Source organism: Oryx dammah, unplaced genomic scaffold (assembly GCF_014754425.2).
Source record: "Oryx dammah isolate SB20612 unplaced genomic scaffold, SCBI_Odam_1.1 HiC_scaffold_4, whole genome shotgun sequence".
NCBI classification, from domain to species: Eukaryota; Metazoa; Chordata; class Mammalia; order Artiodactyla; family Bovidae; genus Oryx; species Oryx dammah.
The window spans coordinates 81,093,696-81,118,004 of NW_024070188.1; the positions used below are offsets into that span (position 1 = coordinate 81,093,696).

Sequence of the window (24,309 nt, forward strand, 5' to 3'; positions counted from 1 at the left end):
CCGGGCTCGGGGCACGCAGGGCGGACGAGGGGCCGGGGCCGGGACGCGCGGGGGCTCGGCTGGGGGGCGCGGGGCGGGACCCCGGCCGCTCGCGGCGCCGTCTGCAAAGTTTGCGCCTGAGCGTGTGGGCCGCGGCCGGGCGGGAGGGAGGGAAAGTTCCCGCAGCTGCCCGGCGCCCGCCCTGAGGAGCTGCCCGCCCGCCGGGAGCCCCCGACTCAGTCCCGAGTGGAGTCCACTCTCCGCCGCTCCGCGCGGCCCGCCGCCGCCGCCGCGGGAGCCGCCTTCTCTCCTCCCTCCGCAGAGGGTGGGACCCCCCGGCGCCGCGGGCCGCTTTCGGGGGTCCGACCCGCGCCCGGCCGGACTGGGAATTTAAAATGCAGGCCGGAGAGTCAAGGCTCCTGAGGAGGGAAAAAAACCCCAGTGAAACGTCCCGCGCGCTTCCACTTCCCTCAATTTTCTTGTGTTGTTTTTTTTTTTTTTTTTCTCTCTGTCTTTTGTTTTGCTACCTTTTCGATTTGAATGTTATTTCCAGCATGAATAAAATACCAAGAGGGAAATGACTCTGCTTTCAATTACGTTGTTTGCTTTAAAAAAAAAAAAAAAAAAAGGTCCAGGCCCGAATTACGTGATGGAACTTCGAGTCGCGCTTAGTTAATTGGCCAGGAGCGGTGGTTTGCTTATTTTACAGTATTGTCGGCGAAATTAGCGTTCACCCTTCGCTACCTTCCTCCCCTAGCTCCCTGGGGCTGGGGCGTTTAGTTCTCGACGGCCACTGACTAGGGAAAGCCACGCTCCCCTCCAGGAGCCAGGGGTGGGGTTTGAGTTGACTTTTTGTTTGACTTTGGAAATAGTTTTAGTAATGTCCCTTTTATTAACATCAGAACCCTCTACCGTGTTTATTTTTGAAACCTCACTTCTTGGGTTGGTGAAAGCCTTAGATTTGTTGCTGTTGGGTTTTTGGTTTTGGTAGAGAGAGAAAACTTAGAAAACTGATAAATTTAAAACCCCTTTCGAAGATCTGTGAAATTTTGTGTTCTGTTTCTGTTTAGGTACAGGGTGTTTTTTTGCCTTTTTTTTTTTTGATGGAGATTCTTATCCGGGGAACCTGTTGCCTGCTGTTACTGAAATAATTGTGAAGTGAAGTTGCTCAGTCGTGTCCGACTCTTTGCGACCCCATGGACTGTAGCCTACCAGGTTCCACCGTCCATGGGATTTTCCAGGCAAGAATACTGGAGTGGGTTGCCATTTCCTTCTCCAGGAGATCTTCCCAACCCAGGGATTGAACCCGGGTCTCCCGCATTGTAGGCAGACACTTTACCGTCTGAGCCACCAGGGAAGTGGTACTGAAATAATTACTTTCTTGTTATTATTGGCTAAGCTCTATTTTCCCTGGTGGGCTCAGCTGGTAAAGAATCCGCCTGCAATGCGGAAGAACTGGGTTCGATCCCTGGGTTGGGAAGATCCCTGGAGAAGGGAAAGGTTACCCACTCCAATATTCTGGCCTGGAAAATCCCATGGACGGTGGAACCTGGTAGGCTACAGTCCATGGAGTTGCAAAGAGCTGGACACGACTGAGAGACTTTAAATTCACTTGAGACGCTATCTTGGTTTTCTTAGATGCGATAGAACTTTGCTACCTTTTTAACATGTATCATTTCATATTGATCTTTTTAGAAAGAAAACTTTAGATCAAATATTTCTAAGGAAATTTGGTTTTGAGGTTTGTTGCCAAACATTTAAATTACCAATTACACGTTTTATTTTGCACTCATCTTACAACCTTGAAAGCTGTTATGGTAGATAGCTATTCCTTTGATGGTCAGTGTTTTGATATTTTGCACCCTGATCTACTGCCCCATGTTAGACTGTCCATTCAATGGGACTCAGCTTAGCAACTAGTGCTGGTATATATAACGAAAATTTTATCTGATACTTAAGCCTGAACTTGTATGCTCAGTTGCATCCTGCTCTTTGCAACCCCAGGACTGTAGCCCGTCAGACTCCTCTGACCATGGAATTTTCCAGGCAAGAATACTGGAGTGGGTGTTTTTCCATAAAATTAGAATAGTTTTTGTACTAAACTTGAATTGTGTTTGTCCTCACTTCTTTTCACCTTTCTAATCACTATTCCACATGGTACTCCTTTCCATGTTTACATTGTGACAAGCCACTTCTGGTTTCAAAAACAAAGGAGAAGCACTTATATAGGAGTCTTCCTCAGTTTTCCCAGTTCCTGGTGATTCTTACATCAAACGAAGTTTCACTTTTTTAATTGTTCCCAGAGAGTAGATTTGTCCTTGTTTTGGTTCATACTCCCTTCCATCCATACCATTACCCGCATCTGAGTAGTTTGAGGGTTTTCCTTTCCTTTCTTTAATTTTAATTGGTTAGGTTAACTTTTTAGTAAGAGCGAATAAGAATATATTTTTTACTAAGTAATATTGTCTGACTTTTTAAAAATTGGATCAAATGGCATTCAGGCTCTTGCCACAAGCATTAAGTAATGAGAAATAAACAGAATTTGTGGATATTTTAGGTAGTGTCAGAAAATGCCTTCAGTTGTCTTCTAATATAATTTTCTGATGTAATGCTCTTACATGTTTTCATGAAGATAACAGTTATCTTTGAACTATCATGCTTTTTAGAAAACTACACTGGTATATTCACAATAGAAAGAAATTATCTTTTAGAAGAAAAACTTGAATTGGTTAGTTCTTTGCTGCCAAAGAAAATTAATCAGTAACTGCACACTTGAAAGAAATGATCTGTTCTTGTTTCTAATCATTACTCAGAATGCTGAATTCACCTTGAGTCCCCATCTTGTCGCATTTAATAAATACAACAAAAGGCTAATATGATTGTGTAGCCTGGACTTCTAGGAACTCCAGGTTGTATTTTTACATAGTCATATGGTAGACTTAGGAATAAATTATTTAAGGGAAAGAAATTCTTTTTCTCTCTTTTTCTTCTGCCAGGTTATAGCAAAAGAGACCTGAAATAGTTAATGGAAGTTAGTCCGTAGCTGTGTAATTTAGCTGTAATTTCCATGTCACAATTAACCTTTGGAACTAATCTGAATCCTTTTGTGCTTATGTAGACACCTTTTATGTTGTTACATGTGTAGTTGCTAAGTTGTGTCCGACTCTTTGCAACCCCGTAGACTATAGCCCGCCAGACTCCTCTCTGTCCATGGGATTCTCCAGGCAAGAATACTGGAGTGAGTTGCCATTTCCTTCTCCAGGGGACCTTCCTGACCCAGGGATCAAACTTGCCTCTCCTGCATTGGCAGGCGGGTTCTTTACTGCTGAGCTACACTTTTAGGAGTAATCATTGGAACCAAATTTTAAGAATCCCTGTTTTTGGTTTTGTTTTTTAAATTTTTCTTTCCATCTCCAGTATCTGAAGTTGTATATTTGTTACAGTGCTTGTTTGGTTGAATGGAGTGAAGGTGTAATATTGAAATTACCAGTATTGCTCAAGACTGTTACATGATACATATTAGTGAGAAGAGTTTAGAAAGCATACTTTGTAGTCTCTCCTGAGCAAAAACCTGTTTACTGTAGAATTTTATTGAAGAAGAGAGTAGAAATAGCTTTCTAAAGGGTCTTAAAGATTTAGTTGTTTTTGATAGTTTTCTTTGTTGAACAGTATGTAAAATGGTAACCGTTCAGTTTTGCATGATAGTACTATATGCTTCCCTGGTGGCTCAGATGGTAAAGCGTCTGCCTGCAGTGCAGGAGACCCGGGTTCAATCCCTGGGTTGGGAAGATCCCCTGGAGAAGGAAATGGCAACCCATTCCAGTATTCTTGCCTGGAGAATTCCATGGAATGAGGAGCCTGGTAGGCTACAGTCCGTGGGGTCGCAAAGCTGTTAGACACGACTGAGCAACTTCACTTTCACTATATTTTGAAGTGTCTTCATAAATAGAGTATCTAGACAGTATTTGTATATCACAGAAAAATTCTATGACTGTAGGAACATCAACCAGTTTCTTATTAAAGAAGAAGCAGATGAGAAAGCATAAAAATTTTGCAGAATTTATGCTGTACCCTGCTTTTATATTGACCATCCATCTGAAATTTTAATTACAGTTTTAGTTTGATTGCCCACCGGAACTTTGTACCTTTGCACACACTGTTCCTCTTTTCTGGAATGCTATTCTCTGGCCTTTTCACTTATGTGCCTTCTTTTACATATTGTATCTCAGCTCAAGGCATTACTACAGAAAGCTTTCTGATCTCCTGACCCATTACCAGGGTCACCTCCTTCGTCCAGACGGGCATCTTACGTGTGCTTCCCTGCCCACTGCTCCTTTAGGGTGCTGTCCGCCCCTGGAGGCTGGACTGTGTGTGCTCACCTGTATCAGACACAGACCAGGCTCTTAGTAAACTGTTATTCCACAAATCAATGTTGAGTTTTCTTGTCTCCATTCCTCCCTCTCCAATTTGAAAGAGCAAAAAGATTTTCCAGTGAGATAAGTGGCTGTTAAAATGATTTATCTCCACCTGTTAGCTTTTATCCTTTTAATTGTGCATTTTAGTAAAAGAAAATTTTAAGTATGCATGCACAATGGAAAATATTTACCTACAGCTTACGTGTTGGCCATGTCTTTTAAATAAATCAGTTTTTACTAGTTATTACATGAGAAATTTATTCTTATATTTTAAGATAATTGAAACAAACTTCACAACTTTTGAGATTTTAAAAAGAGATATCTTTAACCTGTGAATTGTTAGAAATGTCTACTTTCCAAAAGTATAAGGTTTTTCTATTTATCATTTTGTTAATGATTTCAAACTTAATTTCATTATGATCAGGGAATCTGATTGATACTAATAACACACCTGAAAATTTGCTGATGCTAACTTTATACCTAGGGTATAGTCAGGTTTTGTAAATGTTATACCTGTGCGTAAAAAGTATACATTGCCTAATCAATGTATATACATGCATTTTCTATATATGTCCATACAGACTTATTAACTATGCTGTTTCCATCTGTATCCTAATTCTACTTAATCTGTTGTATCTAATGTCTTTTGTGTACTTGACAGAGATGTTAAAATGGTGGATTTAAAATCTTCTCTAAGGTTAGGATTAATATTATCTTCCAGGTGAATTGGACCTTTTATTATTATGAAGTGACCCTTTTTATAATGCATTTTTTCTTAAAGGTAATTTTGTCTGAAGTTAATGATTTCACTGGCTTTCTTTTGATAAGAATTTATCTTTCTTTTTTTTGATAAGAAATTATCTTTTTTTTTGATAAATATTTTCCTGATATATAAAAGCCCACAGCTGAATCTTACCTTTTCATCTTGTTTGGCAATCTTTGTGGCTAGAGGGTTTTGTTTGCCTTATTTGTGTTTATTCTGTGTTTGGATATCTGGATACCATATACAGATTGACTGAGGACTCCCCACAGCCCCTCAACTTTTTACAAGGTTTGTTCCTTACCTTCAGAAGGTTTGCTCCCATACCTTGGGTATGTTGTGGGTTCAGTTCAGTCCAGACTCTTTGCTTCCCCGTGGACTGCAGAATGCCAGGCTTCCCTGTCCATCACCAACTCCCGGAGTTTTCTCAAACTCATGTCCATTGACTCAGTGATGCCATCCAACCATCTCATCCTCTGTCATCCCCTTCTCCTGCTGCCTTCAATCTTTCCCAGCATCAGGGTCTTTTCCAGTGAGTCAGTTCTTCCCATCAGGTGGCCAGAGTATTGGAGTTTCAGCTTCAGTATCAGTCCTCCCGAAGACTATTCAGGACTGATTTCCTTTAGGATTGACTGGTTGAATCTTCTTGCAGTCCAAGGGACTCTCAAGAGTCTTCTTCAACACCACAGTTCAAAAGCATCAATTCTTTGGTGCTCAGCTTTCTTTATAGTCCAACTCTCAACATCCATACATGACTACTGGAAAAACCATAGCCTTGACTAGTCGGACCTTTGTTGACAAAGTAATATCTCTGCTTTTTAATATGCTGTCTAGGTTGATCATAACTTTTCTTCCAAGGAGCAAGCGTCTTTTAATTTCAATGCTGCAGTAACCATCTGCAGTGATTTTGGAGCCCAAAAAAATAAAGTCTGACACTGTTTCTGCTGTTTCTCCCATCTATTTGCTATGAAGTGTTGGGACTGAATGCCATGATCTTTGTTTTCTGAATGTTGAGCTTTAAGCCAACTTTTTCACTCTCCTCTTTCACTTTCATCAAGAGACTCTTTAGTTCTTCTTCACTTTCTGCTATAAGGGTGATGTCATCTGCATATCTGAGGTTATTGATATTTCTCCCGGCAATCTTGATTCCAGCTTGTGCTTACTCCAGCATTTCTCATGATGTATTCTGCATATAAGTTAAATAAGTAGGGTGACAATATACAGCCTTGACGTACTCCTTTCCCGATTTGGAACCAGTCTGTTGTTCCATGTCCAGTTCTAACTGCTGCTTCTTGACCTGCATACAGATTTCTCAAGAGGCAGGTCAGGTGGTCTGGTATTCCCATCTCTTGAAGAATTTTCCACAGTTTGTTGTGATCCACACAGTCAAAGGCTTTGGCGTAGTCAATAAAGCAGAAGTAGATGTCTTTCTGGAACTCTCTTGCTTTTTCGATGATCCAGCGGATGTTGGCAATTTGATCTCTGGCTCCTCTGCCTTTTCTAAATCCAGGTTGAACATCTAGAAGTTCATGGTTCATGTACTGTTGAAGCCTGGCTTGGAGAATTTTGAGCATTACTTTGCTAGCGTGTGAGATGAGTGCAATTGTCCAGTAGTTTGAGCATTCTTCGGCATTGCCTTTCTTTGGGATTGGAATGAAAACTGACCTTTTCCAGTCCTGTGGCCACTGCTGAGTTTTCCCAATTTGCTGGCATATTGAGTGTAGCACTTTCACAGCATCGTCTTTTAGGATTTGAAATAACTCAACTGGAATTCCATCATCTCCACTAGCTTTGTTCGTAGTGATGCTTCCTAAGGCCCACTTGACTTCACATTCCAGGATGTCTGGCTCTAGGTTGGTGATCACACCATCGTGATTATCTGGGTCATGAAGATCTTTTTTGTATAGTTCTTCTGTTTATTCTTGCCACCTCTTCTTAATATCTTCTGCTTCTGTTAGGTCCATACCATTTCTGTCTTTTATTGTGCCCATCTTTGCATGAGAAGTTCCGTTGGTATGTCTAATTTTCTTGAAGAGATCTCTAGTCTTTCCCATTCTATTGTTTTCCTCTATTTCTTTGCACTGATCACTGAGGAAGGCTTTCTTATCTCTCCTTGCTATTCTTTGGAACTCTGCCTTCAGATGGGGATATCTTTCCTTTTCTCCTTTGCTTTTCGCTTCTCTTCTTTTCACAGCTATGTGTAAGGCCTCCTTAGACAGCCATTTTGCCTTTTTGCATTTCTTTTTCTTGGGGATGGTCTTGATCCCTGTCTCCTGTACAATGTCACGAACCTCTGTCCATAGGTCTTTAGGCACTCTGTCTATCAGAACTAATCCCTTGAATCTGTTTCTCACTTCCACTGTATAATCATACGGATTTGATTTAGGTCATATCCATTGTGGGTTGGTTCCAGACTAATGCCACAGACCTTCAATTGGTAAAAAACAAAATATCTGAAAAGTGCAATAATGCAAAACAAATAAAAGGAGGTATGCTTGTATGTCACTTTTTTCATATGTGTATGTCATAAACATTTATGTTACTATTTCTGCCTTAAAGTAGTACTCAGTTTCATGACCCTCCTCCAGAATTACAGAGACCTGAGGCTGCCTGGCTGCAGTCATCTCTCCCAACACACCTGGTTGCTGCCTAGCGTTTTGGTTATCTTCTGTGCCACAAATTAGACGTTAGTTTTTTTTTTTTTTTTTTAATACAGTTAATGCTTACTTAGATTTAATCAACTTTTACCATATCTTTGCTTACTATTCCTGTTTACATTTCAGTTGTTTCTGGGATAATTTTCCTTTTTCCTAAAGTGGATTCTTTGAAGTTTCCATTAGGGAGAGTTTGTTGTCGGTAAAACCTCTTATGTGTGAAAATGTGTTTTGCCTTGTGCTTGAAAAATAGTTTTCTAGGTACAGAGTTCTGTTATTTCCAGTTTCTTACTGGATTTCAAAGATACTGCTCAGAAGTCAGCATTTAATATTGTTCCTGAATAGATGGTCCGACTCTTCCCTCTGCCCATTTTTAAGACCTCTGTATCTTCAGTATTTTGTGGTACCACCTTAGCGGGTTCGCGTGTGGATTTTATTTCTATAGCTTGGGATTTATTGGGTAGCTTGAATCTGAGGATGTGTGTTTCAGTAGTTCTGCAACAGTGCAGCTCCGTAGAACTTTCTGTGATGATGGAAATGTTCTACATTGGTGCCGTCCCATGTGGTAGCCTCCTGCCACGCAAAGCTAAGGAGAACTTAAAGTGTGGTTAGTGTGACCTAGGAACTGTATTTAAAATTTTCATTTAAATAGTCACATGTGGCTACTAGCTAGCACAGTGGGGAGTGCAGCTAGAAAATGCACAGTGACTATTTCAGGAATATTGCCTCTTCTGTTCTCTCTTTCTGGAACCCTAATTAGCATGAAAAGGTCCAGCAGATTCTAACTTCCCAACTTTCAACCTGTCGTGCTTTCTTAGCGCCTCATCTGGATAATTTCTGTGACTCCCACCTTCAGTTTACTGTTCTTTCTTTGTTGTTGTTCAGTGGCTAAGTCGTGTCCGACTCTGCGACTCCATGGATTGCAGCCTGCCAGGCTCCTCCGTCCATGGGATTCTGCAGGCAGGAATCTTGGAGTAGGTTGCCATGCCCTCCTCCACAGGATCTTCCTGACCGAGGAATTGAACCCTTGTCTCTTGTGTTTCCTGCACTGGCAGGCGGATTCTTTACCACTAGTGCCAGACCCAAACTCTGGCTCCCCAGGGCTTGGAGGAGCCTCCTGGGGCGGAACCCTGTCTCAACGTGTTTTCCTCCCAGAGTTTCTGCTCTCACTTCCTCTCACCTTTCTAGAGCCTTTCCTTTTGTGCTGACTCAGCATTGTGTTTTAAATGGTATTTATTTGTGTGTGGGGGAGTGTGTCTTTTGCTTTTAATATTTTATTCAGCACTTCAGAGCTTCACTCTGGTGGCAGTTCAGGGAATCAGCCTGCCCTGCATGCCAGAACAAAATCCAAGTCAGAACATCTTTATAACAGGCTGAAAAGTGAAGGAATGGAATATCTGCGCAGTGTTAATCTGTTATTTGGAGGGAGAACGGTGGAAAAGCAGAGTTGTTAAGCATTTCACTTGAAACCAAACCTTAAACCATCAAAATAACAGACTGGGCATTTCACGTCTCAATTGGTATTTTCTTTTTTTTTCTCCCCTTCTGATTATCAAAAACACATGATAGATTTAGCCCATCTTGTTCATTTTTAGGTGTTGTAAATACAGTGCTTGAGGATGTTATTCAGTATGACTCAGTTTTTCCAAGCTATTTTTAGTATCTGAAAACTGAGTCATATAGTAAGTAGTGTTACCTGCAGAGGCAGGATTCAAAAGTCACCTGTTTGTGTCAGGTGGGACATTTAAATCAAGGGGACACAGAATTTTAGACATTAGTTAATGAAGCAAAAAATGCACTTTATCCTGGGAACGGTCATCATTCACTGACTGCTTCCTCTGGGCGGAGAGTGAGCTCCATGCCGAGCCCTGTGCTCCACCTAGGGCCTCAGTCTAGACGGCCTGGCCTCGCCCGGAAGCGATATTGTCTGCACATGGGGCTCCTGCTGCAGCCTCTCAAGCCAGCAAGGCTTGCTTCCCAGGTGGTGTTAATGGTGAAGAACCCACGTACCAATGCAGGAGACATAAGAGGCATGAGTTCAATCCTCGGGAAGATCCCCTGGAGTTGGAAATGGCAACCAGCTCCAGGATTCTTGCCGGGAAAATTCCAGGGACAGAGGAACCTGGCAGGCTGCAGTCCATGGGATTGCAGAGTCCACATACATGCAACTCTCCCTTAAGAACTTCTTTTTCATCTTGTTTGTATTCTCACAATTTTGAGTAATGAATATTTATCGTTTTTGAAATAAGGAAGAAAACAAGTTAATTTTTTTAAACTTAAGAACTTACTGTCATTAACCAGAACCTCTGAAGCTGACTTCCAAATTTATCCACCTTCTGTTAATTTGTTTTCAATTATGCTAAGATAAAAAAAAAGTTTTTCAGTTAATGCTTATACATAGTAAGGGGCACTTCAGTAGGAAAATGCTAATATATTCAGTATTACAAATAGAAACTTAAAATTAATTTTTCTTCCTTAAGCACCATATTTTCTTATTCCAAAGGAGAAAAAGTATGTTTCTTAAGCTTTTAAAAATGGCTAAAACTTACTGACTAACCAGCATTGAACCTGAAGTTTTTGGAAAATTGCTCTTCTTGTTTTACCTGCCTCTCTGAACTCTTTCCCTCAGGAGCTCAAAGGACTCCTTTGTGAGTCAGCAGCAGTTTCTTCACTCCCGACCCTCGTAAGATTTGAGAGTGAAGAGCTGAATTTAAAGTTTAGTCTTTTTGTTGGTATGTCAGGCTTCCTTTGTCTCATGATTGCCATTTGTGTACATCCGCTCATTCGTGTCTGATCTTTGTGACCCCGTGGACTGTAGCCTGCCAGGCTCCTCTGTCCATGGGATTCTCCAGGCAAGAGTACTGGAGTGGGTTGCCATTTCTTCTTCCAACTATTAAGTAAAGTATATTCAGTTTCTTGAAACCAGAAAACCTAGGAAACCAATAGACTTTAGACTATGAAATCTGTAGTTACATAAGATTGATCCATTTTAATCATTTAAGCCATGATAGCAAAAAAAATTATGGGGATTGTTTTTGAAAATTCTAATATTAAAGATGGTTCTAAAAAAAAAATAAAGATGGTTCTAATCTTTACTGCGGTATCTATAGGATTTAAAAACCCATTCCCCTTTTTGATAAGTAAAAACCCATTTCCCTATACTCTTCTTATAGTTTATATTACAAAAGTGATAGAAGATTGTTCTCTAAAATTTGAGTATTAATTATTTTCCCCAAAACTCCCTTCTTCTCTGACTCGGTAGGAATCTCTCCTGCAAAGAAGATGATGGCAATGGTAATAAACTTCCATCTAAGAAAGAAATTGGACTTCCACTAAAGTGCATACATATTTTATGAGTGGTGATAATGTTTAGGCATTAATGGTAGAGCTATGGTACCTGAACTGCATCGCAGCCCCCCACCTGTAATGTGAAGGTAAAAGTATTAGTCACTCAGTCATGTCCGACTCTTTGTGACCCCGTGGACTGTAGCCCACCAGGCTCCTCTGTCCATGGGATTCTCCAGGCAAGAGTACTGGAGTGGGTTGTGCTTTCCTTCTCCAGGGGATCTTCCCACCCCAGGGATCGAACCTGGGTCTCCTGCATTGCAGGTGGTTTCTTTACCATCTGAGCCACATGGTTCAACAAATGTCCCCCACCTGGAGAGCCCCTTAAATCGAAAATTGCTGTTTGATTTCTGAGTTTTCCTGATTCAGGAGGTGGGACCAGAACATGCATTTCCACCAGTTCCAAGGTGATGCTGCTGCTGGAGGTCTGGGGACCACACTTAGAGAAGCAATGTTGCAGAAGATGGAAAAAGCAAGTAAGAACCTGGGTTCTGTCCCCGGTTCATCTCTAGAACTGTGGACTGTAAAGTAGGTGGGCTCTAGTATACTGTGTGCAGTAAGTATTTGTTTCTTGTTTAAAGTATTCTAATCTGATGAGTTCAAGCGAGGCTGAAAATTTTAAAATTGGTATTCTCAAAAACTGTTCTGCTTCTTATCAATTTGTGGTTTTCAGTAACTTTTTTCAGCGTTGTACTGATTGGTTATTTGTATTATGTGCAAAATAGCTTCATCTGTTAGAGTCTCTGATTATTATGGCTGTGAAGTGACTGTGACTGGTTGTTACTTTTCTTGTTGCTTTTTGGTTAGCCAGAAAACATGCCATACAGTTTTGAATATCATTATAGTTCACAGAAATCAGTCCAGATTTATTTGCTTTGTATCATATGTTCCCGAAGTGGTTGTATAGTCATAGTGAGTTTTAATTCACTAGGGGAGATTACTGTGTAAAAGGATCCTGTGTTTTAATTATTTTGTAATCAAAATTATATTTGTGTAAATCCAGTTTTTTAAATCTTGTGTGCACCTATACTTAATTTTGATGAATTTAAATTTCACCACATTAAACTTTCCTGTTTGCCCACATTGATGCCTCAAAAAAGTAAAATGGCAGATGTTTTTAAAGTCAGAGAAAACAAAGAATATTGTCCCTAACTAGAAAAACCTACGTTTGATAATTAAGTTGGTCTAGGACTCATACGCATGAATGCAAGTTTGCTTCAGAAAGTAGCCTGCATTCATGCAACTTGCCTATGCACTATCAACAGGAATCCATGTATGTATATGAATGGTGCAGAAAAATGCCGTGAAATCCTTGTATTTCCAGATGATGTGAAATGGCATTTATACCATTCAGTCTTCTTGCTGGTCCATAAACAGCATACACTATTAGTTATGTCAGTTATGGAAGGAATACATTTGATTTTCATGTTCTGTGGTTAACATTAGAATATTATTGTACATAAATATCAAGGGGTATCTCTGGGATATATTAAGTATGCTACCAGACATCAAAAGCATGTTATTTCATTCAACAGTCTTTCTCCAGAACTTATAAATTCTGTAAGTGAACAGTGCATCCATTTTTCTACTCAAAGAATTTATAATCTAGTGGGGAAAGCAGACACGTGAGTCTCTTGGACTCAGAGTTCTCGTTGTTGCGGTAGAAGCGCGTGCAGTGCCCAGTGACGGCATAAGGGTCTGGGCTTGGAAGTGAGACCTTCCCTGTGTTTTGCTGGGTTTACTGTCATTGGAAACGTAAAACTTGAGTTTATGTCGGAAAAGAGGCTACAGTTTGAAAGAATTTATGAGAAAATAAAAACTAGTGAATTACTCCGACATACGTCAGTCGTAATACAGATCATTTCTCTGCTTGAGATGAGGGTGTAGTGTTAAATAAGTGAAAGGGAAATTGGATTCGCTCAGTCGTGTCCAACTCTCTGCTACCCCATGGACTGTAAGCCTACCAGGCTCTTCTGTCCATGGGATTTTCCAGGCAATAGTACTGGAGTGGATTGCCATTTCCTTTTCCAGGGGATCTTCCCGACCCAGGGATCGAACCCGGGTCTCCCACGTTGTAGACAGACGCTTTACCATCTGACCACCAGGGAAGCTTTAAATAAGTGACGACACGTTTAGTTTGAGGTCCTTTAAACAGTTCCTTATTAGAGCGACTGCTTTTGCAGTACAGAGAATACTTGTCAAAGAAGGCCTGCATTTCCAACATGCCTAGTTGTGACCTCAGTTTTTATCTGGGACTAGACAATAAGCCACTTTTGTGGTCCAGTGAACAACATGTGCCCTGCAGATAATCTGTTTCTGTGACTCGGCCCCTTCTAAATCCTTGGACACAGCATCTCCCAACGGTTGAAATGGATCTGCTCCTTTTGATTTCCACGCTAGCAGATCAGTTAAAATACTTGGAGTGTTCATGTGCCTGCTTTGCAGCACCAAGAGTTTATTCTAGATTAGAGATTCCCAGCTGGTGAGTTTTCAGGAAAGTGAAGAAGGTGTTAGTCGCTCAGTCATGTCCAACTCTTTGTGACCCCATGAACTGTAGCCCTCCAGGCTCATCTGTCCATAGGATTCTTCAGGCAGGAATACTAGAGTGGGTTGCCATTCCCTTCTCCAGGGGATCTTCCCAGCCCAGGGGTTGAACCTAGATCTCCTGCATTGCAGGCAGATTCTTTACCATCTAAACCACCAGGGAAGCCCATATGTATGTATGTATGTATGTATGTATGTATATATGTAATGAATTGATCTTGAGGTTGTTTGCATTTCTCTATGATTGAAGTTAGCTATTACATAAAAAGGTGATTGCTAAGAGCTTATTGCCATTTGAGTTCCCTTGAATCTTATCTTTAGAAGAGACATTGTGTCATGTCTCCTATAGAGATGCAGTGAATTAAAAATGAGTTCTATGTGATCATGAAATTTATGTATTTCACTGTAGTATGGGTGGAACAGCAGAGAGATTGGGAGGCTGGGTTCAAATCCCAATCACATATACCTGTATTACTTTGGAAAGTTCCTTAATGTTCCATTTTCCTCATCTGTAACATACAAGTAATAATAGGAACTCAGGTGTGCGTTCCATGCACAATCCAGGTGGGGGGAAAAATAGAACTTAATTTTTCTGTAACCATTTACAGCCATTTCTGTCCTCATCCTCCTGGGAGATTCAGCTGTGTGATCTGTAGCTCAAATTCTTCTCCTCTTACCGAGGGTTAGGTGTAATAGGAAGGAAGGGATCTTCGGTATTCTTGCGCTTCCCTGGAGGCTGAGTCAGTAGAGTCTGCCTGCAAGGCAGTAGACCTGTGTTCATTCCCTGGGTCGGGAAGATCTCCTGGAGAAGGGAAATGGCAACCCATTCCAGTATTCTTGCCTGGAGAATTCCATGGACAGAGGGGCTGGTGATTCTTTTTTGCCATTGCCTTGGTGTGCCTTGTTATTTCTAGTCAGTTATCTTGCATACATGAAAATAAGATAAAAACAAGGCAGAATGTTAGAGGCTTAGAGAACAAGTGTGAATGAGATTGGCCTTGCTGGAAAGTCTGTTATAAAACCACTGCACGTGTTTAGCAGATCCGTTTACAAAGTTCACAGATAGTACATCTCGTTGGATCCTCATGTGGTAGACCATTGGGTTTTTTTATTACCTTCAGTAAATCATTGAGCACCAGCCATGGGCCAGAAACGGTTGGAGCATTAGGAATACAACATTAGAGAGAATAATTTTAAGTCGATTTAAATTAGTGTCTTAGTGTCTGCACTCAGACAAAAAAATCCCTGCTCCCCTGGGCCTTGCATGCTAATGGAGGAGATGGCAGTAAAAAAGAAATCAGAAAAATTCAACTGGGAGAAGAGAACTTGGTGAGGGGTGAGAACATGTGCGTGTTTATGCCCACAGTGTGGGGTGGGGTGGCCAAGGAAGCCTCTGGGAAGGTGACCCTCAAGTCCAGATCCCAGGGAAGCCTCGAAATTTCCATCTCTAAAGGAAAAGGCATTACCCCTGGGGAGAGTGTACCCAGAGGTCTGGGAGATCACGTGGCCAGCTGGGCCTCGGATGTGGCCGGACCCGCAGCTTGCTGAGTGAGTGTGAGTGATGAGGAGGGCTTTGGCATTCATTCTTCGAGGTGAAACCACAGGAGGGCTTTTGGCACTCCAGGAGCAGCTAGCTGACTTTTCTCTTTTCCTCTCTCTTCCTCCTTCCCTTTATTTCTCTCTCTTTTCTTTCCTTCTCTCTCTCTCAGTTGAGCTTGCCTTTATTAGGGCTTCCCATGCGGCTCAGTGGTAAAGAGTCTGCCAGCCAATTCAGGAGACGCAGGTTTGATCCCTGAGTTGGGAAGATCCCCTGGAGGAGGAAATGGCAACCCACTCGAGTATTCTTGCCTGGGAAATCCCATGGACAGAGGAGGCTGGCGGGCTAAGGCCATGGGGTCACCAAGAGTCAGACGTGACTGAGCATGCATGCCGCACGCCGTTATTAAGCCCGAAGCATACTGCAGGGAGTTAATGCCTTGTTCACTTTCATATTGGGCTTAGGTCTTACTTGATCCCCTCTCTAAACTGTATTGATTTTATCTAATTAAAGTCGTACTAGGAAAATCCTGTGCTCCACTTAAGCCAATCAGTGCACAGGAGGATCCGTGGATTATCCTTTTATATATGTATGTGGACTATCCCAATCCAGTCGCTTGAAAATAATTTTAAAATAAAATTTAAAGCATCTCTAACATACTGAATTTTCCGTTCTGTCTTTTCTCCTGGATATGCTGAAAGTAAGTGCATCCCCTTCTCAGACCACTTCCCCCTTTGGGCTATAAAACAGTGGGTTTGGCTGTCACCCTCCTGTCGACTTGACCGGTGTTCACCCAGAGAGTAAGTAAGATAGCTCCAGACTGGCAGATTACAAGCAGATGTAGAAATATTTATAACCAATTACAGCCGACTTCATTCCTTTTCTAATTGGAATCACTGCTTGCTAAAGCAGTTTCTTATGTAAACTTCCTGAAGCCTCAGCAGTTTTGAGAACAGTAGTGTAAGAAAGCAACTGGTACAGTGAGAATTGGGTCAGAATGTTCTCACGGGCTTAGACGAAGCAGCATCAGCCCGGCGTAGGAGTTTGAGATTCAATAAATCTTAATTCTTTCTCTGGTTCCATTATGTGTTTTTGTTTTTTGTGATTTTTTTCTTTCTGGTGTGCAATATATTAATGAAATTTCATATTATTTGGGCTTAAAAGCTCCACATCTGGCTGAGTCATGTCAATGTATGACAATAAAATTTAAGTTAAAAAAACTCCACATCTGAGAGTTTTTAAGATATTATCTAAATAGTTTGGTATAATCCTTTATTTTTAAATTTTTATTTATGAAAATTCCAAACATAGGCAAAAGAAGAATAGTACAGTAAACCCCCTGTGTGTGCATGGGCAGATGCAGCAACTGCCGGCTCCTGGCCGATTTTGTTTCCTTTGACCTTCCTCTCCCAGTCTCCCTTTCCTTGATTATTTATTTTTTTAATTGGAGAATGATTGCGTCCCTGAGTATTTTGAAGCAATTCCAGACATATTGTCTCATGATAAATATTTCAGTGTTTACCTCCAAAATAAGATTTTAAAAACATATAACAATTCCTAGTATCCTATTTAAAAATTCATAATAAATCTTTAACATCTTGAGATATCCAGGCTGATGGTGTGCGGTGTGAACACGTTCATAAATTGTCTGCTGGCTGGTAAGCATTAAGGTGAGGACAGTGCTGTCTAGTTTAGCTAGACGCTTAGGTGATGATATTTAAAGCTATTACTGATTGGCATTTGTGTGAATCTGCCAGTGTTAATTTAAAATGGATTTTGCCATAGGGAGTGTGACTATCCCTAACGCAAAGGTTTTAGGATAGGTATGTTGCTTTCCTCTTGTCAGCTCCACACGTCACAAAATCCTCAGCAGACAGGCCCTCCTACAACCTGTGTATCCAGTGGGTGGTGCAGGCCCCAGAAGGCTGCCCAGGACTAGAGCTGAGAACAGTGGGGTTATACACGCATTTTCATGGGGGAGAAAGACAGGCCTGGCCTTCAGCCTTCGGATGGTACCTGTAGTTGATTGAAAAGTGGATGAAAATGAAGATTTAAAAGGAAATACTAACCATCTTATTGTAACAAAATATTTAAATATCCATTTATTTACCAGTCCTTTGATAGAAAGCCAGGGTCTGGTCTTGGGAGTATGTGCCTCTGATTATAGTTCCAGGTGATCCATCTTGTATACGTGGTCCATCTTCTTTTAAAGAACTTAAAGAGTTCCAAAGCAATTTCATGTATTGTGAATGCAAAAATTTTAGATTTTTTAAAATTGTTACCTCCCATTTAACTGTTGTTTCTGATGTGCTTGCTTTGACAGAAAGCTTTCTAACAAGTTTTTTTTTTTTTAATCAAGGCTCCTCCTTCAACTTCATTTTCTTAGAAATACTCTTTTTTTCTTGTTTCATTAGCTTATGTAATAATTCAATTGCTTATCTACAAGAACAGCTTCAGCTGGTGGGGTCAGAACAGCCCCTGTATATTAGGGAGTAGCCTCTCAGGGCAGGAGTTCATTCAGCATGCCCTGTGTTTTGGGCTTCCCACGTGGTGCCAGTGGTAAAGAACCCACCTATCAATACAGGGCACCTGAGAGACGGGGGTTTGATCCCTGGGTCAGGAAGATCCCTTGGAGGAGGGCCCTGCAACCCACTCCAGTCTTCTTGCCTAGAGAATCCCATGGACAGAGGCAGCTGGTGGTGTCTCCATGGGGGTCACAGTCAGACATGACTGAAGGGACTTAGCATGCACACACATCCTGTGTTTTACACAGAACACAGAGCACCTCAGTAACCCTGACAGATTGGCCCCGTGGAACACAGGCTGCGTGGCACTCTTATTAATAGGCCAGTCGTGGTACTCTAATTAATAAGTTAAGATTTGTGGCTGGTTACCTGGGATTGCTTAGGTTAGACTGTGGATCTCATGGACCCATCAGACTTTGAGGAGGATTGATGGTAGTAGTAAGTTCAGTATTTTTTTGATACTGCTTTAACGTGATCAGCTGCCTTTAGTCAGTCAGTATCCTAGTGCCATATCAGGATTTAAGCGATTATCAGAAGTGCTTTTCAGTATCGTTTGCAAAGAAAATGAACTTTAGACAATTATCTAATGAATAACAAAAGTGTAGTTTACTTGAGTAAATGTACCATTTTCTGTTTTACTAAGAAAATGGTATCATAACTCCTTAAATTTAGAAGATCTTACAAGTATGGAGAACTCGGTAATTACAGTTTGTGTGTTAGTCTTTCCTTCTACTTGAAAAGTAGGGAAGACTTAATCCTTTGGAAAAAAATATTCTGCTGCTGCTGATGGGACAGGATCTTTCTTGGCACTTCAGTTTAGCCAGTGTTCAGTGCTTATAATAATTTGCAACTGAGGTAATTAGGTTTACCACAGAGGATATAAAATAAGTAAAGAGCTTCTGTTCTTGAGGCCCTTGTGCCTTCATGGATCACAGCTTTGTCGAGGTGAAAGGGCTTGAGTAGCTCAGTGAAGCTATGAGCCATGCCACTCAGGGCCACCCAACATCGACGGGTCATAGCGAAGAGTTCGGACAAAACATGGTCCATTGGAGGGGGAAATGGCAAACCACTCTAGTACTCTTGGCACGAGAACCTCATGAACAGGCTACAAGACCATACTCAATGGAGAAATGAAAGATCCTGGCTAAACGACAAAGGCTCCGCATCCTCTCTGATTCTGCTGTAATCTTTGGTCTTTCCCACTAGCCTCTGAGGGCGGCGGCTTGTTTTTATAGCCTCTCGGAATGATCTGTTGTGGGTGTTCAGTGGATGACTTCCTGAGTGAGAGTTGGGAGCCTGCTGGGTGTCCTGGAGAGGACAGTCCTGGGTTGCACTTCCAGCTTTGCTACTTTCTAGCTCACTAACCGTAAATAAATTAGTCACTCTGGGCTGTTGGTTCCCTGTCTGTAATTATGCCTTCTTATCCCTTACAAGGACATTAAGCTTTTTATGACTTCCAGGATCATCACAGTATAAAGAATTGTCCTCCCCTTGGCCAGCGTTAACTGCACCACTATTAAGAAATACTGGGGCCTTGGCTCATCAGGCCTAGATCAGTACCTGGAGTCAGACATGGGGTTACCTTACCTGACTCACGAGAGGGAAGGATGAAAACTTGAACAAAATGGGGGTGGATTTTAACCCCCCAGTGAAGAGGGGAGAGGAGGGCATGAATGTTGTGAGCACTCCGCAGTGCTGATTCTGTGTGAGAGAAGAAAGGTGATTGTAGAGGGCTTGGTGTTGTGGAGTTGGGGGCAGGGCTAGATTTTTAGGGTGGTGGTAGATGTTGGAGGATGGTGAACACCAGGGAAATGGATCTGAGCTTGATCGCAGGGAACAAGGTGTTTGTTGTTAGGACTTTTTGATATGTGACGCGATGCTGGTTTCACCGAGAGGGCCTCTGGCAGCAGGGCGCTGGGTTGACTGGCTGAGAGGAAAGATGGGGCTGGGAAGAGCCCACCCACTCCAGGGCAACTGACATTATTTACTGCAGGGCAGAGAGCTGGTCAGAACTCCAGCTCATTGGCCAGGCATTCTGCCTCAAAACAGGTTACTTGATGTATGTAATTGATACGAGCTGCTCTTTCTCCTGCAGAACTGAGTAATACCATTGGGGGTTGTTTTGAATATTAAGGAAGGACACATGTGAAGTGCGTCCCACCTAGAAACACTTAGTCCCACTTCACCTTTCCTCATTTGCTTGGTTTCCTCTTTTTGTAGGGGCTTTTAGTTTCAGGAAGGACCAACTAGAAAGAGAAAAGAGGATGCTGGCAAAAACCTGGTTGGAGGTCCATTTCCTGTGTTGTGGGAGGCATCTGGTTAGGACCACCAGGGAGTTTTTCTGGCTTCTCCATCTTTGCATGTGATGACTCCCTCATTCTGAATTTTTCCATCTCTTGATGCCTGTTTGGTCTAAATCTCTTCGTTTGACTAAGTATGATTCATTCTTCCATTTTTTGGTGGGGTTTTTTTTTTTTTTTTTTTTTTGGTGTAATAAACATTGTCAGCTCTCCACATTATATTGTATTTCCCTAACTTAATTCTCTCTGGTAATCTTACTTTACTGTATCTTTAACTTTATACTTCTGATACAATAAACAGCAGCTGTATTTCTGTGATGAGTTATAGTAGCTATATGAATTTAGAAGAGAAAGTGCCCTAAAGAGGAACCACTGATAAAAATAAATCGTAGTTAAGAGTACTGGCCTTCATCCAAGTGTCAGTTTAAAACAGCCATCCCTGCTCGTCCTGTAACCCCGCTGTGTGTGTATTTGTGTAGATGGCTTTAAGGAGAAACATCATTTTGAGTGAAGATTATGCATTTCGCTTAAGTATAGTGCTTGTGTGTGTACTCAGTCACTCAGTCGTGTCCGACTCTGCGACCCCATGGACTGCAGCCCACCAGGTTCCTCTGTCCATGAAATCTCCCAGGCAAGAGTACTGGAGTGGGCAGGCATTCCCTGCTCCAGGGGATCTTCCCGACCCAGAGATTGAACCCACCTCTCCTGCGGGTTCTTTACCACCGAGTCACCTTAAGGAAGTCCATCCTTAAGTATAGTAGCGTCTGTTCCCATCACTTAAATAGATTAATGTAAGATATGACAAACCTAGACAGTGTATTAAAAAGCCGAGGTACCACTTTGCTGACAAATCTCCGTATAGTCAAAGCTCTGATTTTTCCGGAAATCATGTACCAGTGTGAGAGTTGGACCATAAAGAAGGCTGAGCACCAAAGAATCGATGCTTTCAAATTGGAGAAACCAGTCAATCCTAAAGGACATCAGCTCCGAATACTCATTGGAAGGACTGATGCTGAAGCTCCAATACTTTGGTCACCTGATTCAAAGAACCGACTCATCGGAAAAGACCCTGTTGCTGGGAAAGATTGGGAACAGGAGATGGAGACAGCAGTAGACGAGATGGTTGGATGGCATCATCGACGTAATGGACATGAGTTTGAGCAAACTCCAGGAATAGTGAGGGACAGGAAAGCCTGGTGTGCTGCAGTCCATGGGGTCGCAAAGAGTTGGACACTGCTTAGTGACTGAACAACAACAACAGTGTAAGATGGTTAATTTAAATTCAAACAGGTCCAGAGGGACTTGCAGGTCATCTGTCATTTTTTCTGTGTGACTGATGTGGTCTAGAAATCAAGTATCCGATGTCTTTTCTCTTATCCAGTAATAGATGGTTATGATGGAATTATACTGTTAGGGCAGTCTTTTTGAAACCAGGAAAATGTGTCATTTATTAAAGCAGGACCGTGAGGCATATATTCTTTAGGAGTTTTTAACAAAAATTATTTTGAAAAATTTTATCCATTTTGGGACTTCCCTGGTGGTCCAGTGGTTTTTCATGCCTCCACTATAGGAGACATGGGTTCAATCCCTGGTCAGGGAACTAAGATCCTGCAAATGTAGCCCCCCCCCCAAAAAAAAAGTTATCCCTTTTGATTACTGCACTTTTATGACAGAGATGATAAGCAGAGGCTGCTAGGAGGGCACTGCTGGAGGGACTGCGGCTGTGCACAGGCTGTGCTGGCCGATCAGTCGTTCCTACCACGGGCCCAGGAAGGAGGCGGGAGGCCTGCACAGTACACAACACAGCTTCTGCCCTGGTTTTGCTGCTGCTGCTGCTGCTAAGTCGCTTCAATCGTGTCCGACTCTGTGAGACCCCATAGACGGAAGCCCACCAAATTCCCCCATCCCTGGGATTCTCCAGGCAAGAACACTGGATTGAGTTGCCATTTCCTTCTCCAATGCATGAAAGTGAAAAGCGAAATGCTCTGGTTTTTGTAGTGCTTAATTCCTGTAGCTCATTTTCAGTGTGTTTTATTCATAGGTTATATAAGTAATATACTCTCTTTTTTTCTCTCCTGAATGCTAGTTTATAGACACAGTGGAGAAGCCCTGCTAAAAAGAAAGGCTGATTTTTTAAAACTGTTCGTAAATGGACCTTTGTATTATTTGACCTCCAGTTTGTACTTTTACACTTAGCTTTGCACAGCGCTTCCTCTGGGCCTTTGCACTTGCCCCTCTGCCATAGCTGGCCTTGCGTCCTCCCCCAGACTCTGCTTGTCACAGGCTGGCACCCTCATTCATAGGTGTCAGCTCAGATGTTGGCGTTCAGTCGCTCAGTCGCAGTCCGACTCTGCGACCCCATGGACTGCAGCACACCAGGCCTCCCTGGCCTTTCCTATCTTCCATGTTGCCTCCTCAAAAGTGACCTTCCCCAGCAACCCATTTCAAAGTAGCCACCACCAGTCTGTTACTCTTGTGTCAACTGACTGAGCTCTTTACCAGTACCTCTACCACCTGCTTCCCAGGTGTCTCAGTGGTAAAGAACCTTCTGCCTGCCATGCAGGAGAAAAGCGTTCAATCCCTGGTTCAGAAAGATCCCTTGGAGAAGGAAATGGCAGCCCACTCCAGCATTGTTGCCTGGAGAATTCCATGGGCAGAGGAGTCTGGTAGGCTACAGTCCATGGTGTCACAAAAGAGTTGGGCATGAATTAGTGACTAAACCAGCACCACCTGCATTACCTTGTACACCTCCTAAAACAAACACTTCTGAGGGGAGGGAGCCACCTTGATGCTTTTCACCACTGTGTCCACCTAGGACGGAGCCCTGCAGTAGTAACTGCCTGTTATGTATTTGGTTGACAAATGAATGTGTGCCTGCCCCCTAGCTTTTGTCTAGAATCCGATCAGCTGCTCTAGTAACCACAGAGGATCCCAGGGGAGTGCAGACTTTAAATATGGTCTCTGATGGCTTTAAGCAGAAAATGCCTAGAATGCTGTGGGGAAATTCTCGCCCCACAGTCACAGTAGAGATTTAGGTAAAGTATAATTAAGAAATGTTCGGGACAAGCGTTGGCACTTTGCGAAACAGAGCTTAGTTTATAAACTTAAGGGATATATGATTGCCTGTTAAATGGTTTTTGATTCTTTAGCTGGGGCAGTAACCCTAGACTAAACGAAGTTTTTCATCTCAAGAAAACTATTTTCTATAACTTCAAAACTGAAATAAGTAAAACTTACTTGGAAATGGCAATGAATTCATTAACTTGAGCATCAAACACCTGTTATGTCATAGATACCAAACTGTGCAGTACATTGATTAATCATTCATTCCTTTAATAAATATGTATTTGAGTGCTTGCTGTGTCAGGCGCTGTGCTGAACACGATAGAGAAGGAACTTACAGTTCAGCAGAAGGTGCACCACAGGTCAGCAAGCAGGAATAACACCGTGCAAGTACAGCGTGGGGAGGTACAGTGTAAGCCCAAAGGCAGCCTGGAGGAGAGACCCAGCAGGTTTCGGAGGTCATAGGATGTCTCCCACAAGTGAAATCTCAGTGAATTAAGGGGCCCGAAAAACGAGCAGGATTTGATCAAGTCAGGGAAGAGGGGAGGTGTGTTCAGATGTGGGATTCATCAGTATAAAGATGGCAGGTGGAAGTTGTCAGGGTGACTGTCACCCGGGGAGAGTATGTCCAGTGAGAAGAGCACCGGATCCCAGGAACATGAACTTTTTACAGGGTGGCCTGCCTCCAAAAAGAAGCCTGAGAAAGGAGAGAAGAGAGTCAGAAGCGGTCCCACATGGTGATGCAAAGGGAGGGATGTTTCAAGGAGGAGGAAGTGGACAGCGGTGTCCCATGCAGCCAGGAGGCGGAGTGAGCTGAGGCCCCGCAGGTCCACTAGTTCCCTCCAAGAGGGCTGCTCGTGGCCTTGACAGAGCCATTCCAGTGTCCTTACACAGGCAAAGCTCGGCTACTGTGGGGTGAAGAGTGAGCAGCAAATGGGGTAGACACAGTGAACATGGACAGCTTGTCTTAAAATTCAAATTTCTTTTGAAGGTATAAAGAAGATGTGGTACATATATGCAGTGGAATACTACTCAGCCATGAAAAAGAATGAAATAATGCCATTTACAGCAACTTAAATGGACATAGAGATTATCACACTAAGTCCAAAAGAGACAAATACTATACACTATCACTTATATGTGGAATCTAAAGTAAGACACGAATGAACTAACCTGTGAAACAAAAC

The 24,309-nt window shown here is 42.3% G+C and overlaps 1 protein-coding gene across 1 annotated transcript in view; it reads left to right on the plus strand.

Moving 5' to 3' along the window:
• Nucleotides 1–24,309, plus strand: part of SNX9 (sorting nexin 9) — a 90,987-nt gene that overhangs the window by 657 nt on the left and 66,021 nt on the right. The window lies entirely within an intron of this gene.